The 16,244-nt window shown below is 37.9% G+C and overlaps 1 long non-coding RNA gene across 2 annotated transcripts in view; it reads left to right on the plus strand.

Annotated features, from left to right (window-relative positions):
* Positions 1 to 13,256, plus strand: part of LOC110484987 (uncharacterized) — an 83,711-nt gene extending 70,455 nt beyond the window's left edge. The window contains exons 5-6 of one of the 2 annotated variants that reach the window (XR_014955090.1): positions 1,329 to 1,394; positions 13,179 to 13,256. This is a non-coding gene — a long non-coding RNA (uncharacterized LOC110484987). Of the gene's footprint in view, positions 1 to 1,328; positions 1,395 to 3,150; positions 7,412 to 13,178 lie in introns of those variants that run through there. The other variant, XR_014955092.1, reaches the window with a different exon arrangement.
* Positions 13,257 to 16,244: the final 2,988 nt, after the last annotated feature.

Here is a 16,244-nt window from a genome sequence, read left to right on the forward strand (position 1 = left end):
CTAGCTAATTCCAAACCCTGCTGAGTCTAATAATGGGCAGGGATCTGCCATGCCATGGCAGCAGAAACCACTGCCCACATCCCCACAGCTAGCAGAAACCCTAAAGGTCTTCTAAGCAGTTGCATATCTTAACATTTCTATTTCCACCTGTCAGCAAATTAATATCAGAGATGGGGAAAAAAGAACTCAAATTTGCAAGTATTTAATGAACAGCTTGCTACAAGGCCCCAAAACTTAGTAGCTCCTAAGATTAAAGAAACCCAGAGGCTCTATATGCAGACATAGTAGCTTTTCTCCCCTCTGAAATTATGTCTGACAGCAGGAGGAGATGAATTGTGACCCAAATCGAGGAAGGGATTGAAGGGCTCACATCCAACAGTTAGGATGCTCTGCTTCTCAAAATATCTGCCAGCTGCCTTCAGTACCTCCCTTCCCAGATCTATTTAGGTCTTTCCTTCAGACAAAAAGGACAAGACTCAGGGCCGTAAACATAGTTGCCAAATTCCCTTTTCAGGCACAGCTGGGTTTCTGAAACCAAGTCTTATCATGTCAAAATCTCACCTGCTGCTCAGGTAGGTACTAATATCTCAGTACCCAGCGCAAGTGCTGTTCTACACAAGGACCAAGGGAAACTTAGAGCTGTCAGTTCTCAGGGTATTTCCTATCTCTAACGGGTGGGACACTCCCCCAGGAGTTTGAGGAGTCTGTTATCAAACACCCTAACTCACTGGTAAGAGTTATCTCAAGAATGATTACTGCAATAATCAGCCACTGATCATTTAATACCACTAAGTAAATGCAATATTTTTATCTTTTCTGTTTCTATCCTTCTGCACTATAAATGATAAACATCAGTGGCATTAGTCAAATTTGACAGCATGTTTTACTGAGCATAAGCTCAAGCTAAAAAATTACCAATAAAGAAAAATCTCTGTTAATGCCCTGAATATCAGGTACATCTATTACTACTGTAAGCTACAACTTTCAACATTTTCAGGTTAAATTATAGGCAGGCTTAGTGTTGAAGATTCATCATAGATTTTCATCAGTTTAACTGACAAGATGAAATTGCCCCTACTAGGTCTTTGCCTCAAGGAAATGAAGTTTCAAGTAACCAAGGATTCACATCTCTGCTTGTCTGTATCCCTGCAAGCTCTTCTTCTTTTACAATTATTGCCATTTATCAGATGAATATGACAAAGTTGAATGTGCTGTTGCAGATACCATAAAGGTGTTAAGAAATGTCCTTACCACCTTAAACATTTTTTATCCCTGCTTTATATTCTAAGTTTATATTCTTAATTACACTGTCTTTTTTTTTTCCCTAGTTTCATGAAGATACTAAGTCCTGTTGATATAGGTGGCCAGAGAGAGAAGCAAAGATGTGTGTGAAGGTAAAGACTGTGTTGTAATTTCGGACCATCTGCACCAGGGGATCCAGATACAAGAAATAAAAAATGGGTTTCATTGGTTTCAACAATAACATTCTAAAAATCAAGCTAAAATGAAATAGGTTTATTATTTTATATTGAGACAGGAAAAGTATGATTATAAGTTTAGCAAAGGTTTCTGACTGTTCTTGACAATTCCTTTATTATTTGGAAAAATAAATTTAAATTTAGCATGCTAGTTCTTAGACATAAGAAATTACACCTATAAATATAAATATAAATATAAATATAAATATAAATATAAATATAAATATAAATATAAATATAAATATAAATATAAATATAACCTGACAAATATATGACTTAACTGTCATTGCCAAAAGTCACTGCAGTCTAAAGGGATTTTTACATCCTTTGGGAACAGCATCACAGAACAGTTTCAGAACAGGACAAAGACAAAATAGCCTTTCTTTTTTATCTACTTTTAGTCTCCCTGGTTTTTGTTAAAAAAACCCCCACTGGCTCAGTATCATGCACAACTAGTATACATATATAAATATTGTTGAAGGTAAACTTAATATTAGTCAGCTCAGTTTGGGGGTTTGCAGTCTAACTGTTGAGTGGTTCACCTTGGGCCAAGAAGATACATACATTAAACATATATTAAATATATCATAAATGCTGATAGTAGTCAAGGAGACCCTTTACGGTTTTTTCTTATTATTTCTTCATTTGTTAATGGCCTACTTACACAACAGTGAGAAGTAAGAAAGTAGCTGGTGAGAAAGAAACACTGTACAAGCAGGTGACAACTAAAGCAACACTTGTCTCTTTGTAGAAGCCTTTCTTCAATTATAATTTTGCCTTGTTGCTAGGACCTTTCATTGTATTAAATCAAGAAAAAAGGAAAAAAAATTATTCAGATGAGGATGTGATATGTGCACATTAGCCAGAGTGATAGACAGTTGCATAAGCAGAAAAAGAAAAGAACTTTTAAGAAAATTATAGCACTATTAATCATTAAAAGGTTCTTGTTTTTGAACATGCTCCCTGTTGTTCAAAGGTCTGCATTGATAGCTGCAATTATTTAAAACAAGAGTAATTATGCTACATACAAATTGACACAGATAGTGAACCTGTTGACTGAGTAGGTGGTATCATTCTATTGTAGGTTTCAACATTCTCTACCTGGTAAATTAGAAATGCATTTGCTTCTACAGAAAGATCAAAATTTGAGCTGCTATTATACTTCTTTCTCTTAATTTCAAGTACCTAAGAATATGAAGTCTAAATTGTCATGAACAGAGTCATCCTGGCTTGACCTTTCTTATACATATACCCTGCATTGGGAAGATGACATTTTGTGAATGTTACTATCAAGGCAGCTAATAAGTCACCCTCTTAGCTTTAAAATGATTTATAAGACCAGCACTTGTATATTTGCATATGAAAGACAAAAAGCAACAATTAAAATAATCTCCAGAAGACCAATTTATTTTATCATTGCAGTTCTACATATAATTTGTCATATCACATTAGCTTTTTCTTGTTAGAGTATTATGCAATGCATAACTATTTCTTCCCAACACATTCATCTGCGAGGCAAATGAACAAATTGTATATTTTAAACCCTTCTGTTCTGTTTGAAATAGAAAGTGGGTCACTGGGTTTGCAGATAGTTTAATTTAATTCTCCATTGTCCTGTATGTCTTTTTATCAAGATGAGCATTAGATCCTACTAAATCAAATGGCTGTTTAGTTACAGGGCCAGAAAACAGGCAACAGCACTTCATAATAGGCAGCTGGGAACAGCAGGAACTGCTCACACCTCAAATGGCACCATGGACTGGCTGGCAGAGTGACACAAATCAGAGCCACATGCAGACCCTTTTCCCTCCTGCCCACCCTAGCGAAAGGACTATTAGCACAGCTAATTGCCACGGCTAAGGTCACCCATTTTGAACACCAGTAATCCTCACACTCTTCTACTAGGGGTTTGAGGGTCTGAGTTGTTGAGAAATGGGCTGACCTCCTCCTCTATGCCACTCCTGCCCGCTGAGACAGTGACAAAGGCAGGTAGCATCATAGTTAGATCACAATAAGACCAGTAATTTTTGAAAATTTACATAACTTTCACATCTGCAAACTCTCAGTCTGCGCATTTGTGAAGTCTGAAGTAATGGTGAATCAAGCTGCAGATCTGCTTTCTCCTCATATGCTTTTTCATCAGCAGACATCTTGTGGGGAAAAATGGGAAGAGATACTACCCTAGAAACCTCAGAGCAGAAATCAACAGGAATGGGTTTTGCTCCACTTAAGTTCATTCTCAATGAATTCAGGTGAATCTTCTCAGCTTATTCCCATAACCAAGGAACAGGAGAAAGAGACATCCAGCTTCAGGGTAGGACAGTTTACCAGGAAATCAGGACACTGATATTTGAAAATCTATAATCTCAGCAATACCAATAAAGAACAAAAAGGTTTCTCTGCAAGAGTCCACAGAGAGCAACTTCTTGAAATGGAACACTCCATATTCAAATTGAAAAAAAAAATATATAAGTAATCAAATACTAGTAACAATAAAGTGGAGTGAAAGTGGATTTGATTAGAACATGCCCTCTGGGTATATTCACTTCCCTTATAAACAGAAGGGTAGCGTCTCTAGAGCTGTAAGACAGGCAAACCCAGTGAACATCTACCAAAAGTGACTGTACCACAGAGCAGCAGCTGCACTGCAAGCAGACCTCAGCACAGAGACAAGCATCTCATGATCCTTCTCAATTTATCATCTCCTCACTAGAGATTTCAAACATGGAGAGCAGCTAAAAACTGAGACCCTGACACTGACTTTTACCATTTGAGGTACAGAAGGATAGAAACAGAAAAGTGCTATAGCAACTCCACTCCTGTAATGTGCTAGAAAAGGTTATAAAAATGGAAAAGGTACTGAGTATACAGTTGAATATAGCCATTATTTGCTAAATGAGAAGACTGAGATAAAGAATTTTGTTTCCTATACAGAACTGAAATCCTAGCTAGCACTAATAATTGCTGGAGTATCTATTTTTGCTAGAAAACGCTATACCAATATTAGCCTAATTTCATTAAATACCATAGTATTAGGTTAACTGCTCCAACCTCAGGAGAAAGAAAAAAAAATAAAAGAAAAATAATTGAGAAAGAGTTTAGATTTAAAACTTACTATGGGGTTGTTTGGGGTTGGGGATTTTTTTTGTTTTTCTATGTGGTTTTGGGTTTAGTTTCTTTGCAAAGACATATACATCTTTATACAAAGCTAGTAGAACAGGTAACACATAGTTTTTCAGAATTCTGTTTAATTGTTCTTGATGTTATTGCCATCTCAGTGTTCTGCAAGTTCATGTTTCTGTAATGTCAACATAGTGCAAAACAGTGATAAATTGGGCAGCTATTATGCTGTATTGTAGAATCTTATGCCTTTAGTTTTGACAATCTTGAATACAGAAGAGGCTATGCACAATATTATAGAATTTAGGCAGCTGTAGTACAGAGCTGTTAGTATAATAAAGATGGCTTTATAACTCTACCTTTTCAACAGCTCTGAAAGGATGAGAAAAAGACTAACAAAAAAAGCCATTAAGTCCATTCATGCTTGGCTGGACTCAAAATTGGCTATTGTCATTCCCATATTGACTCAACACCTTCGCACAATGCTCTTGGTTAAGCCTCAGCTTGTGAATACATAGTTAACTTCATACATATGCAGTATTTTACTAAATGACTTTATTTTTATGGCAGAAAAATTTTATTGAATCTTCAAAGCTTACTTTTCCTTCATTGGCCCTTTTCTGAAATATCCTTTCACTTTCATCAGGGTTTAATAGCAATTAAAGTTCTGTTTCATAAGTACTTACAACTTTACCTTCTACACAGAGTTCTATCAAATCTCCAAACTGCCTTTTAATTAATTAATTTAAAGAATCCTAGCACCTATATATAGTAAATAAAAAGGTTTTTCTTTTCTTTACCATTAGCAGTCTTTTGAAAGACAGCACCTGCTGTAAGGAAATTGCTTGGTCACTACTGGACTGTCAGTCCAAGTGACCACCAGATATTCTCTCTTCAGATCACTTTTTATATCAGAACACAGCTGGAGTGTTGCTTAAACCAATACACTATTTATACACCATCTCAATGTTCAAGCACAATGCTGAAAGTGAGTTTTCTGTGGTTTATGTTATGACAAATAACATTTGCATCTATACATCCCAGGAGATTTGGCTAAAGGATTTAGAGATTACCTACTCTGCCTGAAGGAGAGTATCTGGGATGAAAATTCCATCACCTTCCAGTTGTGTGATTTTATTAAAATTTGGAGATTCTAGAATAGAAAGAGCTTTAGGTCAGGACATCTTTGCCTCCTCTAGAAGGCAGAAGTGTTTAAACAAGAGTTGAGGTCACCTCTAGAGAGGGCAGAGGTCAAACCCTGTTCCACCTCACATGCAGACCATGGTGAATCTCAAATCAGTGGCATAGCTTTTGTTTAAACCTTGGAGCCTCTAATTTACCTATAAAGGAAAGCAAAGGAAAATTTTGTGACCTAGTTACAGCTGCTGCAGGAATTTTGTAGCCTTCCTGACTTAGGTGATTGTCAGAGAAAGGACATTCTTCATTGCTGTTTTAATGTGGCTGCCTTATTATCTCAATCCTCCTGAAAAATCCTGACTCATTTCACCCAGTGTCTCAAGTCATGAATGGTGCAATCTTAGGAAGAAAGCCATGTGCTCAGAATGGAGATGCATCAGCAAAACTTAGAAAAGAAACACATGTAGCTGGGAATGTAGATGTGCATCTATCCATCAGGATAGTCCTGTCCAATAGACATGACTGTATATTTTAACCAAATGTCTTGGTTTCAGCCAGGATAGGGTTAATCTTTGCAGCATCCAGGAGGGGGCATGGCCAGGAGCCAAAGGTTGTTCTACACCACCTCATGTCATTTCTGGGCCTGGGGGAAAGGAGTCTCTGCTGGGGAGAAGGTGTCCCATCTGATCCCATAAGCCTGGTGGATAACACGGGTTCTGAGCAACTCCATGGGAATCATTGGCTGTCTTGCACACTTTCTTATAAATATTGTTGCTCTTACGGTTCACTTTCTTATCTCATTGCTGTTTCCAGTAAATTGTTCTTATCTCAACTTGTGATTTTCACTTTTGTGCTTTCAATTCTCCACTCCATCCTGTTACAGGGAGAGGAGGAGAGTAAATGAGACATGTATGGGTTAAAAAGTCTCAGTGGAAGCACTAAATTGCAGAGTATAATTCCTGAACCATGACACCAAATTAAAGACATGAATATTAATTATATACCACCATCAAATGGTATGAAAAGAGATTGAGAGTAGTGCACATTAGAAAAATACCATTTCAGAAGGAATCCTAAGACTGCCCATTGCAGCTTCTTTGCCTAATTTTAATTAGCCTGGAATTGCAGGAGCAGTAAATGACCAATTTCATTATAGTCTTATTATCTCAAGTCTGAAAAATGTATTTACAAAGTATGGAAAACAACAGATTTTTATTTGTAGTCTGATGTTTAGAGGAATGTTGATTTCCAAGGTATAAAATGATCCAAATAAGATCAGTGTTGCTTCTCTGGAACAAGAAAAGTATGAACATCTGGCTTTACACAAGTAATCTCCTGTACCATTTACATCTGCTCAATGTGATGACAGGCTTCAAACTGTAATGTAATAGTGTTTGAAATCTATTTGACTTTTTTTCATATGCAATGGACAAAGAAACCAACTCTGTATATTTAAAGGAAAAAGTAAATAAATAATACTATTATTTACAGACTATTTGTCTGCTTTCGTTGAATTCAGATAAGTTTAAAAAAAGCAAATCTACTTTTTGGCTTCCACAAAAGTGATCTTAAGAACAGTAATTGAATTAGAATTATGAAAAAAAAAGACTGAAAAGTTATCAAACTGAGGATAAAGTAAATAAAGTATTGAATCTCCAATATACAAGATACTAATTAGATTATCAGTCAGCTGTCATCTTTCAGCCTTAATATGATGGGGCCACACAAGCAGAGCTTCTTAGAAGGCTACTAACCACCCTTACTAGAGTAATGGTCTTACTCTGCATCAGCTATGTTTGAAGTTCATCTTTCCTCAATGTAGGTGACCAAAATTAGATGAGCATTCCCCAAGGGGAAGTCTGACCATGTTCTTATACCTAAATGCATTTTAGAATGTAATGGAATTAGGGGAGCCAAATATTTGCTTCATTTGCTTATTAAAGCTGTGAAAAGTTGTTACATCAGCTGGACCTCCAAATGTTGTCTCTTTACCCAGTTAATACAGTACAGCTTGGCACAACATACTCTCACTTCAGGCTGGGTTCCGCTGCTACAAATGTTTACCACTCCTGGTTTTATTTGCAATTATCTGTACCATACCTAGAGTACCAGGTGGTAGACACTCCACTCTTACCTATTGTGACTTTTTGAATTTTGAGGTTTGGCTCCACAAGTAGCTTTCTTGGAACTGAAGAAACAGGTCCCCTGCACCCTAGAAGAACTTGCTATATTTACAAACACCAGAGTAAAAGAGCAACATGAACAAATGAACTGAAGATCAGGAGGTGATTTTAATGATTGCATAGATACTGAGCAACATAATTGAGATAAAATCTCATAGGGAATGTGTATGTCTGGAATTAAGCATGATTTTTAGATGTCCCATAATGACAGTTCAGCTGCTGAACACAGAAATTCCACAGTGAGGTTGAATTTGAATTTTTATATTCTTTAGGGAGCCTTAATGCAAATAAAAAGAATTTTAAAGTTCCTGGGATCAAAGGCTAGAATTTCTTGGTGGATTATGCTGATGCAACATAAATTGGTTGGCACCACAGCAATAGGAGTCTATGAGCCTGTTATGAGCCTTTTGTCTTGATGGTTTCTCAAGCAATTACTTAGCAGCACTGAAGATGAGATTAAGGAAACTAAATTAGAAAAACACTCATATATTTTACTTCCATTCATCACCAATAATTGCCAGTTAAATTTAAATTTGTTCACATTCTGGATGATAAAGTAAAAATGTCCTAAGTGGAATTATTTGACTACTTATCAACTCAGGGGGAAAACTGGGCTATTTATGGAATGTTAATGCACAGACCATCTGAAAATAAAAGCACATATTAATCCTTTACATATTAAGATTTACACTGTTTTACAAAAATGTATTAAGATTAAAAAGGAAAAAATCTGCAAACGGAAATACCTACTAAATATGTAACAGCTTTTCATGCTAAACTGATCACAAAAGAGAAAAAAGTGATACAGCATATGAGCTAACACTAAGTGAAGAGATAATTCTTTCAACCACAATTCCACAACAACTTTATTTTTAAAAGTTAGAGCTACACAGTGAACAAAAATCAATTTGCAGTCAAGACACAGCACGTGATGTGACCTGGAGATAAATAACTAAGTTATAAAGCTATAAACACTGAAAAGCTCTATAGTGGTCTAGTCAGGAACAGAAAAAAGGGAAGCTCAAATTGCTTATTGTCACAGCATGGCTTTGATCGTGCTGTGATCAATCCAAACTTGGTATGATTTCTGCGACATAGATGGAGAACACCTACAAGCCCAGGAACAGTTGGAGGTTGTGACTGGAGTCCAAGGCCTTCTCCAGGCACCTCAAAGCTGGGTGCCCTTATTTAAGAGGTGCCTGCTCTATCAGCAGGTTGAATATTCTCTAGTTGCTTTGGAGTGGCAGTGGATCCAGCCTAAAGAAATCCTGATTCTGATTATCCTAGAGCAAGTAATGCATTACCTAGAGCTGCACAGCTTCAGCTGAGAGCTGGCTCACATTCAGCCAGCTTGACACGTGAAGATACAAAGCTGGCATCTGCTTGAAAACATTAAGTAGATATACCAAGGGCCCAGCTATACTCTTCTGTCTGGCATCCAAAAATTTGAACATTGTGTACCTGCACAAGGGCACAGCTTTAACACAGGTAAAATTTACCCAATGCTCTCTCCCACTTGAGAGCATTTCCCAGGGACAGGACAGATCTACTGAAAGTATTTAATCTAGACTTCCCTCATCCCAACGGTGTGACTGAACCTTTGCATGTAAACCAACTTCTTTTCCTAATACAGGCTTCTACCACATTATTGCAAGGGATCCCATCCTATCCATTAAGTGAACACTAAAAATACCTGGATTTTCAGGTTTTTATGTAAACTTATCTCTAGATGGTATTTGGTAGGATGCTGTAAAGGAAATTGCCCTTCAGATTGATGAGAAGCTGATCTGCCGAGTCTAAGCATTGATAAAGCAGGCAGATACACAAGTGTAACAATCTAGATTGAGCACCTCACTGATCTGAGCTATCTAGACTCAGACTTGCAGTGCTGGGGTAGAGCCAGGAGTTCTTACAGACTTGCTTGTCACCCTTTACATAACAACTGTGTTTACCCTTGGTTATGTGCTTTTACTGATCGGCTTTCCTCTGTAGTACAGAGCAGGTAGTATTCCTTTCCAGTGGGAGATACAGTATTCTTAGATATATAGGAGAAGTGAGACCTTTGTCACACCCACTGCTGGGTGTGACACTTTCATAGAAACATAGCAAGGTAGGGTTGGAAGAGACCTTAAAGATCACCTAGTTCCAACTGCTCTGGCATGGGAAGGGACACCTTCCTCTAAACCAGGTTGCTCAAAGTGTCAGCCAGCCTGGTTTGGGTGTTTCCAGAGGTGGTTCATCCACAACTCTGGGAAACCTGTTCCAGTGCCTCACTACTCTCTGGGTAAGGAATTTCTTTCTAACACTAATGCAAATATTCCCTCCTATAATTTGAAGTTTCTCCCTCTTGTTCCATCACTACATGCCCTTGCAAAAAGTCCCTCTCCAGCTCTCTTGTAGCCACTGTAGGTACTGGAAGGCTGCTATAGCATCTCCCTAGAGACTTCTCTTCACTAGGCTAAACCCCAACTCTCTCAGCCTGTCCTCATAGGGGAAGAAGTATTCCAGTCCATTGGGCATCTTCATGGCCTTCCTGTGGACTCATTTCCAGTAGGTCCATGACTTTCTTATGTTAGGTGCTCCAGAGTTGCAGAACTCCAGGTGGGGTCTCACAAGAGTGGAGTAGAGGAGCAGAATGACTGCTCTTAGCCTGCTGGCCATGCTGCTTTGGCTGTAGCCCAGGACACAGTTAACCTCCGGGATCCAAGCACACATTGCTGGCCCATGTCAAGTTTCTTGTCCAACAGCCCAAATATTTCTCTTGATCTGGTCTCCATCCAGTACTTGTGTTTGGGATTGCCCTGACTGAGGTGCAGGACCTCACACTTGGTCTTGAACACAGGTCCACTTCCAAAATTTGTCCCAAAAGGTTTTTCTGGATGGCATCCCTTCTCAGTGTGCAAACCTGTTCTGTTGACTGTCAGTGTCTCCCCAGGATTTTAAGTACCACATGAGTAGGCCTAGTCAAGCAAAAAGGGATTTGGGGGCTATCCTGAAGGCAAAAGGCTGTGGTGACTCAGGATGCTCTTGAACTGCTGTGTTTACATCACAGCCAGCAGACATGTCTCCACACAAGCTGTCACAGAGAGGCACGATTATCACGCAGCACAGGCTGGCACAGGCATGATGCTTTGCTGATGTTCCTGTAGTGCCTCCTCACCTGTGTGAGTATCTCTGACTGATGCTGCCATGTCACATTCCACCTCAGGGTCTCCATGGTGCATTCAATCTCCCAAAGCAGAGGTTGCTTTAAAATAATTTGGATTTTTTTTTTTTTTTGACAGGTTTCACATTTATATCTACACTATATTTCACCAAGATCACACAGCCAAAATATTCTTTTACTCTGTTTCTACTCTATTGATGCTGAATTTTTTCAGGCATGGTGAAGTCCATCGGCAATTTCCCATGATAAGACAGCTTTACACTAGAAAAACTGATAGCAGAGCATGTGGAGTTTCCAAATTTAGTTTTTTAATTTAAACCAATAGGCCATGACAAGCAGTGAATTTCTTGAATGGATATTGCAGACTGCAGGAGGCATTAACAGGTATGAGATAGAAAGCCAAATGGTTTTGTAAGCACTCAAGCAGAGTGAAACTCAACTGGAGTGTGTTATTGCTACTGTAACATGAAATTCAAGCATCAAAACAAAACAAGGCAAATTGTATTATAAGTAACAAATAATATTGGAGAAATGCAAACTAGGAGATCATAAAGGCAAACATTTTGAAGAAGGTTCATTTATAATTTAAGACAGATCATAATTTTGATGCTCTGAATCTTGAAATAGAAAACTTGTGAGATGCTTTAAAGCTACACTGTGCACCTTGGTCATGGTTTTTAATGAATATTAAAGAATAAAATCTGTTCCTAAGTACAAAATATCCAAAAGCATTTAATTATAAGGAAAAATATGAAAATAATTAGCTAGAATTTCACTCAGTCATGTATTTAGAAAATATATTGAGAGTATTACTAATTATGTTCAAATTTTGTTCAAATTTCATGCATATAATTCTGGCTACCATTACAATAAGGTAAAAGTCAGGGTAGTAACAATTCCAAAGTTTGCTGCTATACCCAGATTATTCTTTATCCAAGAGGGTTGAACTCTTTAATAGTTCTTCCTCATTTCTAAATTCAAGTTAGGTGCTGCAAAGCCCAGAAGGCAAGTAAGGCCCTTTTGAATCTAGACCCAAGCAGGTACTGGTGTCCTCACTGTGAAGTTGCACAGCCTCCACAGTGATACAACTCATGCCTTGCTGCTGCCATAGTAGCACTCAAAAAGTTTCCAGTGTAGTTTAGAAACTTGCAACAGAAATATCTAAAGCTGATCTCACGTGAGGGTTGAAAGTTAAAGTTGATAGCCTACACTACCTCTGTGGATGGATAAGAAACCTAGAAGAGGGGGGATCTCTGGAAATTTCTCATTGGAGAGGGCAATGGATTTGAAGGAAAAAGTCTGCATCGACCAATGGCAGTCTCCTGGCGGGATTTTAGTAGAGCATTTAATTTACAGAACACTTAATTTAACTGTGTAAACATACACTTAAAGTTGAAAGAAATACAGCAACTGGATGGCATGATGAGTCAGGGAGACAGTGACCATCCCCATGAGGGGAATACTGAAAACTGGAAAAGAAACTATGTGGGACACCTAAATGTTTCACTGAAGTACCAGAAAATTCCAGAGATGTTCTGAATAAGAAGATATTGCAGGAATGTGTCCATTTCAGTCTTTTAAATTTTTCATTGAAATGTAAGAGATGTATTTTCTTTCAATTTTATTTTAACAGCAGAGAAGCTGTATAAAGGTAACAAGCATTAACAAGCTGGGGGAAAAAAAAAAAGTCTGAACATACTACATTCTGGTTTTTTCTTCCTTCCTCCATTCCCATTTTACTGTAGCCTTTTCAAAAGAAAACATTATTCACATTTTCTAAGCATGGATTGTGATGTGGAAAGCTATCCTTAACATAACAGCTTTTGCTGTCCCTTTTGCTAGCTTAATTAATACTTGCCTGGGAAACCTCACCTGTGACTCTTTTGATAGCAACAGGATGTGCCATTGACATGCTGTGAAAGTTTCACTCCTCTATAATTGCAAGCACCTGTATGTATCCATTACTTAACAAAGTGTTTGAAAATCCAGGATAATATTCAACTTAAAAATTTAAAGCTGACACAGTTTCGATGAAGTATTTTTTCAAAACATGCACTGTGCAATATTAATTGTAGTCCCCTCTTGCATTTGCAGCTGAAGGAAGATTGCTGTCCCTGGGAAGCATGGTTGCCTTTCTGGGCCCTGTGGCACAATAAAATCTCAGGTTTGGAGGTCTCATGCTCATTGCACCTGATAAATAAAGCACCTCCACAGAGCAGAGAGATGAGCTGCGAAAGACAGCAGCAGCACATCCTCCCACGCTGGCCTCATGCTGGCTGTAAAGTCCTTCTGCTTTACAGCTGGCAGTGGTAAGTGTAAGCCTTCAAAAGTAGCCAAGTGCATCCCCACAGCCAAGATGTGGTCACACCAGCAGAGGTCCAGCATGGCGTGTGTTGATTCATGACCTTCCTTTGCATACTCAGGAGAAAATTCACATTTGGACAGGTACAGTTAACACTGATTTCTGTCTCCTTCAGCTTCTTATGACCTGGGATCAGATCAGGGATTTAGTAAGCAGGAGAAATCATGGTATATTTTAATATCCGTTAAGTAATTCTCCCTCATTAAAAAAAATAGAAGAGCAGTTTTCACTTCTTTTGTAGAAGAATGCTAAAAGGTGTAGAAAATAAAATGTTATTTTAGATTTACTTTGAATTATATGACAATAATGGTCAAGATAAAAAGGAATTATGGCTGGTATCTGGATAAAAGCTAACAACAATCTACACATTTATGAATTACACAGTTTAAACAAATAGACATGAATAAATCCTGAAATACATATGAGAATAAAATACTACTCAGATGTGCACATGCAAAAAGTGAAACAAGGAAAGAGACTGACAAGTTTTAGAGATCCAAGGGCAGCTGGAAGTATTTAATTTAATTTTCCTCCAGCTTTACTTTTTGTTAATTTGTAAGTTATGTTATCTCCAGTTTAAGAGAAATAAAAATATTTCATTTAAATTCCTACCATAGGGCACCAAGATTTGTATGCAGTCATCACATTTGAACTCCTCACAAGATCATACTAGAACAAAATAAGTTAAACATACTTTTCCTCCTATGTAGACTTTTCAGAAAGTCTTTTTGTAATTCTCTAATTACAAAAAGCATTTGTTTGGAGACAAAACTGAGAATTAAAATCAGAATACCTGGACTAGAAAAGGAGAATATCACCAACTGACCACATGCTCCAAAAAAATACTAAAAAATCAATTGGTTTTTCAGTTGACTGTGGTGTGCAGTCATTGTTCATAGTATCAATATGCCCTTAGCTGAAGAGAGATATGCAACCTAGCTCTGGAGACAAGTACTTTTTCTCTTCAGCCAGTTTCCCTTTGCAATAATTAACAACTGTTATTGCAGTTAATCCCTTTGGAATTCAAAATGTTCATCAATCAAAGAAGGCCAAAACACTGGATACAGAAAAAACTTGACTTCTTGGACCTCTAGCTTTCATTTTCCTCTCTTATTTGTTCCATGTGAAAACAAAGACGTCTCAGTATAATTATGAGAAACATGAAACTCAGTTTGTGGGAGAACAAAATAATGATCTCAAGATAACTAAGCAAGCACATCAGCTACAGTCACAGTTTATTTGTGTGTGAATCATGAGCCTGATGAATGCAAACTGTTGACTCAAAGTGTTCCCTGAGGAGTTCAGAGGTCTTGATCACACAAATTAATAGCAAGTGGGCCACTGACTATATTGATTATATGTTGTGCAGAATTTTCAAAACTGGGCAAGGAAAGACCTTTAACATCAGGAAAATAAAAGACAAATGGACTCAGATGAAAAAAGTCTTTCTCAAAAACTTTTTCCCCTAAATTTTTACAATATATTCAACATTTATATCTTATTAAGCTATTTGAAGACTGACAAATTAAGAATAACATAGTATGGCAGAAGTGGGCCACCACTTAATTAAAGATGCATGACCAGTGGTAACCATTTGTGTGTAAAAAGTCACTTTATTTCCAGGGTTCTGGATAAAGACCATTTTGATGAACATTTGGTTCAGAAACAGCTTAACTGATAGACAGCCTATGTCCAAAGACCATAGACCCATTAGTTGGGACATTACCAGTTGATTTACTGGCAAGTGATTTTGTGAATATGGAATAAAACAACAGGGATTCTGAAGGACCTAATGGTCCTCGTCACTTTAACCAAGAGCATTTGTTTAAGCTGTGCATGAAAAGATGTCAGTGCCCCAAACTGGGCTCAGACCTAACAAGACCTCCCAAGAGGTTGTTCTGATGGAGGAATCTCAGTCTCTCTTCCTGCATGAATTTTCCTCTGCTTGGCACACTAGTACCACCCTGTCGAATTATAGCCACCAAATTTGGCACAGCAATCCATATTTGTTCTCTCTCTTTGGCCCACTCCATGGAAAGCAAAGAACAAAGTCACAGCCTCCTCACCCCAGAATAACCTAGCACAATATCTTCCTGCACATAAGAAATTGCTGGATCCAGACCACAGTGATAAGAAATTTTTTTATTACTGTCAAAATTTAAAAAAAAAATGGAAAACATCTTTGAAGTCTGTCTTTTCTCTCAGAGTTCACAGTATCTCACTACTCAGCAGCTAATTAGCATCATGTTGAAAACACAGTGCTGTGAGTCAGTGCCAAGTGACGGGAGGGGAGAGGGCTGGAGACTGGTACAAGCACACACTCTGCTTCCTCTGCAGCCTGACCACAGGCACAGGGAAGGGAGGAACCTGACTAAGAGAAAGCATCGATTTACTGGCAAGCCACAGATGTGATAATGGCACTCTCAGTGCTTCTCTCACATCTTTTGCAATACTTTTCAAGTAGGAATTTGGAACCAAAATAGTTAAACAACATAATTAGACATTTATTTTAACTCTGTGGGGCCAACGTGTTGGCTGAGGTTTTGCAAATGACAGAAACCACAGCTGCCATGTTCAGCTTTGGGAGCAGCTCAGCTGCACTATGTGTCATCAGTTCCCATCCTGCACTCTTGTTTTAATTAGACTCTCTTGCAGGCAACAAATCAGACTGATATTCTTCCTAAATGCTGCAAGTGCCCAAAGCAAACTGTGAATACTAAGGGAAAAACAAAGAGACAAACTAGATGTTTGTGTTCTTATACACGAGATACAAGAACTTTACTACAGTCAAATCTATT

The sequence above is a fragment of the Lonchura striata genome, chromosome 4 (assembly GCF_050655825.1).
Source record: "Lonchura striata isolate lonStrDom1 chromosome 4, ASM5065582v1, whole genome shotgun sequence".
In the NCBI taxonomy this organism is placed as follows: Eukaryota; Metazoa; Chordata; class Aves; order Passeriformes; family Estrildidae; genus Lonchura; species Lonchura striata.